Consider the following 6,240-nt stretch of genomic DNA (forward strand, 5'->3'; position numbering starts at 1 on the left):
CACTGTCCAGTCCAAGGCCATGGGCTAAAAGCCAACCAAGAACTCGAACGAGCCTCTGAACCGACACAGCAACTTGCTGTAATTTCCAGCAGCTGCGACCTAGCTTGCATCGCGTCGTTTGCAAGACTTTTGGCCATTGGGGCTTTAACCACCGACCAAAGCCTCTCCACAACGTCCCAAGGAATGATTTAAACCATGGCTAAGGGCCCTAGGCCAGCCACAATTCGCCTCATTCCAGCAACCACCCGAAAGTTCTCACCGAGGGCCCTCATGCGTGCGTGTGTAGTGTTTATGCTATGATCGATGTCTTGCGTCGTTCCAGTGGCCATTTGATTGATCATGGCACGATCTAGACATCTAGGAGCATGATATGAACCGTGGCTAAGGGCCATAGGCCAACCAAGATCCACACCAAGCAACAAAAGAAACGAAACCATATGCTGAAAAATGGAAGGGCCGAATGGGGAAAGGGGCTGTTCTCGTTGATTATTTAAAAACCGATGAGCCATGGACCAAGCCACCAAAAGGGCGACTTAGTCACGTCTTAGACATGCTAGGGAAGTGATCCAACCATGGCTAAAGGCCCTTGGGGCAGCCAAGATCAGATCCTTCCTCCTTGACATCCAAACTGAATTTCGAATCACATTTCTGCACTTATGGGGAACTTGCTGTCATTTCGGTTTTCCAGCAAGTATGGGGCTGGTTTGAATGGACCAACATGGTCCTAATGCATCCTACTACATGTATACAAGCCGCCTTGGGAGCCTGGAGTCGATCCAATACCTGAAACCATCAAAACTTAGAAAAACGTGAAGCTTGTCAAGGGAAGTCGAAAATTCTGCATGTGTGTTCCAAAATATTTTGACATGGATCTCGATTTTTGCTTGCTACAACATGATCATGTACTGAAAAATAAATGATAATATGACTTGATTGAGGTTTGAAAGAAATCTAGACATGCCTGGTTTCGTTTCGAAAGAAAACGAAAAGAAGAGACGAGACGGCGCGGAGGAGACGGAGTGGCTTGCTTCTCTACCTTTCTTGGCTCTCGATTTTTCTCCCTTTCTCCCTAGCTGTTATTCACGTTTTTTTTTTCTACTGAAAAGGGGTCTTATTTTCGGTGGAGGTGGAGGGGGAGTGATGGTTATGAAGGTGAGGAGAAGGGTGCACAAAAATAGGATCATATCAGGACCAAGTCTTCATGCATTTGAATTTTGAATTTTGAATTGCTATCAAATGATCTCTTGGGTGATTCTAGACTATAGTGGCCGATTTTATCATGCCAAACAAGGGTTAGGATAGTGGTCTAGTATTAATTAATTAAGGTGGAAAAATAGCTAAAAGAATTAGCATGCTAATCAAGCAAGAATGGGTCAAAGGTGAGTTGGCAAGTCCTAGTTTGTTCTTCTAGGGGTGTGGCCGAAAATGCATGATAAATGGTAGGGGGAAAATTGATTATCTAGTAATTTAATAACCCTTAAAAGCCTTACTAATCCTTTAATTAATTTAGTGAACTAACCCCTTAATTAAGTAACTTAAATGAGCTCATTTCTTAATCACCTCCAATAATTTAAATTAAAATCCTCAACTAACTTAAATAATTCCTTAAACTTCTTTTTTTTTAACTTAAATGAACTTACTTGCTAGCTAAATTAACTTCTGGAAATATTTCTCAAATCTTAAATTCTATCTCAAAACTCCAACTCCAGTCCGGCCTCACTGAAATAACTGAAATGCTAAAAATCAAACTACTGAACTGAAATAATGAATAATTAACTTCAAATAAATGCATTTAAAATAATCATGCAATGAAGTCAATTAAATTTAAAAATCTAGAATTATGCATGGCTTATACGTCTACTGACTTACGGGTTCTACATATAACAATGCTACGTACTCAAATAAAAAAAGGAAAGGTAAATAAAAATAGAAAATAAAAACAAAAGACCAAATAGAGAATCACCTAAATATTAAGGACCAAATCGAGAATAATCCAATAAACTTCAATTACTACATATATATATAAATACATCTGACCTAATATAACTTCTGACTTCTAAATAAAAAATTATGTTATTTTATATAAATTAACATAATTTTTTATTTAGAAGTCAGAAGTTATATTAGGTCAATCATCTTGATAAACTTCATTAAATGAACTTTGAACGTTTTTGCGTGTATCGATGCCTCGTGCCTACATTGTAGACTCTAATTTAGCAATTATATATATAATTCTAATTTCACCATATATATATATATATATATAATTCTAATTTCACCCTAGTTTTGAACGTACGTACTTTTCGTACATTGCATCTAACTTTTGTGGTCCAACTATATAAGAAAGATATATAAATGTTCATAGTTGAAATTAGTTACCCATGCACATGCAAATTTAATTGCAAGACATGCATGATATGATACACCACGCGACTTGTGAGATCTCGGACCTATTTTCCCATAACTCGGATAGAACATGCATGACTACATCTACATGCCGGCCCGTGTTTAATGAGTATCATGTAATCACTTAACCATGAACCGGTTTCAAGTACGAAACCAATCGAGTGGGGCATGAATTTGAAATCCATAATCTCAAATCCATTAATAGCAAGTGTTTGCAACTAGAATCACTTTTGCAGGAACAACATCAGCTTCACACGATTTTAAATTAAACAAAAATTTACGTAGAACATACATGAGACCAATTTTTTAAAGTCAAATTTCAATAATCACTTTTTTTTTTAACGATTACAAATACTCCTCAAGTACATGTGATAGAGTGACAATCCCACAATCCCAAAGAATCAAATTGAATCAAAATCTCATATACAAGACAAATTTCAATTCAGCGTCGAAGAGTACGAAAGAGATTTCTCACACTTATAAAGTACTTGGATGTAAGTTGAAGTTATTTTTAGTCTTGATTTTACTTTTCCAGCCTTTACATTTTTCCATATATATTTCTAATATCAATGAGTTGAACGTCGGAGGGTTCATCGAGAAAATATCTGAAGACCTTTCACCTATTAATTTTGTTGGTAATTTCGGTTTCTCGTTAGCAGAAAAAATTATTGGAGACAAATCTATTGTAGCCATACATTTTCGCAGTCTGGTTCATTATCAACAAACTACAATTTTGTTTTTATTTTAAAAATCACTATCTTACTAATAGAATATATTTCAAGTTGAAAATAATGTCCATTTCAAAATTAAACTTTGGAATTCACCCACGTTAATAATCCGAAATTCACATTGGTCTTTTGTAAAATTTTAAATTGATTTAACAACAAACGCCTCATTACAGCTAGTTAATAAAATATGTAAGTTGCGTACATAAAAGTATAAAATAAAAAACTTTTTGGAATAGATTATTAATAATTTTTAAAAAATTATTTTCATAAAACAATTATTTTCATATAAATTTTTAGAGTAAAATATTTCGTACAACTAAAATTAAATTTTTAACAGAATATTATTTTGTAAATAAATTATGCATATTAATGATTTTTAAAACTATACCTTGTACATTTACTTTTAGTGGAAGTTGATTTAATAATACAGGTTTTTTAAAGTTTTTAATTTCCCAAATTACTGTTTATAGCATTTTTTTTAAAAAAAGTTAAGACTGAACAGGTTAATTTTGAAAGTAAACATTTGAATATCGATCCGGATATGTAATTATATGGTGATCTCTCTTAACATGTTGGGAGAGACGAACTTGACATTATAAATTACAAATAAATCAACAATTTCAAATGAAATACTCAAATAATGTACTCAACTGAATTAATAAACATTAATAAAGACGAAAATGACAAAGTGTAGATGTGTAATTAATAGGTATTAAATAATGAGCAGTTAGTTTTATTTGCATTTATTCCTTACGTAGCTCATTTTTTTGACCAAAGAGTTTGAAGATTTTTCTTCCGCATGGAGATGTAACGAACCAAGTCGCTCATTAGGTATTTAGAGCTAGGATCAGTAAAAGCTTGTTCGTGATCGTTCGTTAAGCTTATCGAGTCGAGATCTAGCTAGCTCGATTTAGAGTTCGACAATTTTATCGAGCTAAAGTCAAGCATATCACCTTTTATGCAAAAGGATTACGATCGTACTAGTCTCTACTGAACTCATTTTTGCTCAGCGAGCCTTTAGATTGAGCTTTCTGGCTTTGCTTTCCTATCCGAGGAAGGTCGTAAGGCTTCATCATAAGGATATTGCTCGTTATCGGCTCATTAGCTCGTGAACCTGATAACGAGCTCGAGCTTGGCTTGTTTATGTGGCTCGAGTTCGAGCTCAGCTAGTTTATTGAGCCGTAAGTGTACAATAACTAAAGTAGTGGAAGATAACTTGCATTGTCCCATATAGATATATGAGTGAAAAGAAAGGATTGAAAAAAATATAAAATAAAAAGCTTATCTTTTTAAATTTTCATATTTTAGTCGGTCGTTTAGCTAAGAATTCTCGACGAGTTTGAAAATGAGCTTGTTTAAAGAGCTCCAAAAAGAGGCAGTTTAACGAACCGAGCTCGAGTCAGACTCGTTAAACATGATAAACGAGCTATTAACAAACCGAGCTTGAACTATTCGCGCTATAAGTAATTTCAAACGAGCTGATCTCGAGCTTCATGATAAAAGCTCGAATCGAGCTCAAACCGAGATCAATCCAATATATAGCTTAAACTAGCCGAACTCAAATATGTTACTGTACGGCTCGAATCGTCTGTGAAGAATAATATTTAATTTAGCCACGCTAGGGTCCTCACTCCTATAAGCGCAACTTGTGTAGCTTCAAATTAATATAATTTTCAATTTATAGTTGACAAATACCAAAAAAAAGTTTAAATAGTTCAATAAAATTTGTATAATAATTTACAAAACTTTAATCATCTTTTTTCGTTGTTTCCTAAGCTAAGTAGTTTTTTTTTAAAAAAAATTATGTAAATAAATAAAAATATTTGACGCATATAATGTAAATACTACTCCAACTAACACCCAGACCCTCATTTAATGCAAATATGAGGGACTTATAGTCCCATACTTTACCAATAGTAATAAGTTTTTTAATTGATCATAAACTAATAACTCCCACTATTAAATTGACGGAGTACTACGATCAAATAATCCGTAAAGCCTAACATGTTATCTCGTGATATGATTGTTAGGATCGAAAATATGTTAGAGAAAATGAATGGACACTTTAAAATATTGTGTGTTTAAAAAAGCTACAACATCCATTTTTAAAATGTTCAAAAATGAACTGCGTATCGAGAAATTATATTAAGTTCGTTTCTAAATCGAGGAAAAAAAACTCAACATAACATTAAATACCGATTAAATATTTTGTAAATGATTTAGAAATAATGCAAGTTGAAATCGTAAAAACTGTTTGGTTGAAGTATTTTATCAAATATTTTGTATAAAACATTTTGGTATTTGAAATAACATATAAAATACTTCAAAAACACCTACCAAAATAGTAACAATAATTAAATACGATAAAATAAAGATGCACAACTTTGTTTATGGCTGATCTAAGATTAATTAAAAAGTGTTGGTTATCGGTTTTCTCATTTCCAATACACAATGAAAACGTCAAAAATTTTAAATTTTTGACGTTCAAATAATGTGTTTAGGCACTCGTATGATCTAAATGAATAAAACATTCATAGAGTGTTAATGATTATATATTTAGTGAATCAATCACTTGACACCAACTATTTCAGGATTATTGGAGATAGATCTCTTAGTATTTCCTATGAACAATCTTCTTGAAGCTTTTCTTCGATTCTCCAATCACGTCCACGACTAAAACGTTTGCTCCTAATCTAAATTGCACTAGAAAATTTAGAGGAATTTTTATCGTTTGAGATCAAAAAAGTTGATGGCTCAAACCCTACAATTGTTGAAGGTGGCCGAAAATTCTTGGGGAAAATATGAGAGTGATTTTCGAACTTTGCATGTAGTGAAGCTAGGTTTTCTTGCCTCCTTACTAAATATTGAACCTTTTCTTATTTATAGGTTTAGGGTTTCTTAATTAAAGTTAATGAGGTTAGTGTGACGAACTGTGTCTTAAAATACTAATATTTTTTATTATTTGCGGAAAAATTTGAAATTTTCTTATTAAATAATTTATTATAAATATAACTCATAAAAAAATTTAATTGTCACCAGACATACTAAAATAAAATTAATATTAAAACTACACCATTTTAAATACCACAACCATGAAATCCAAGTT

Source organism: Primulina tabacum, chromosome 8 (assembly GCF_025594145.1).
Source record: "Primulina tabacum isolate GXHZ01 chromosome 8, ASM2559414v2, whole genome shotgun sequence".
Lineage (NCBI taxonomy): Eukaryota > Viridiplantae > Streptophyta > Magnoliopsida > Lamiales > Gesneriaceae > Primulina > Primulina tabacum.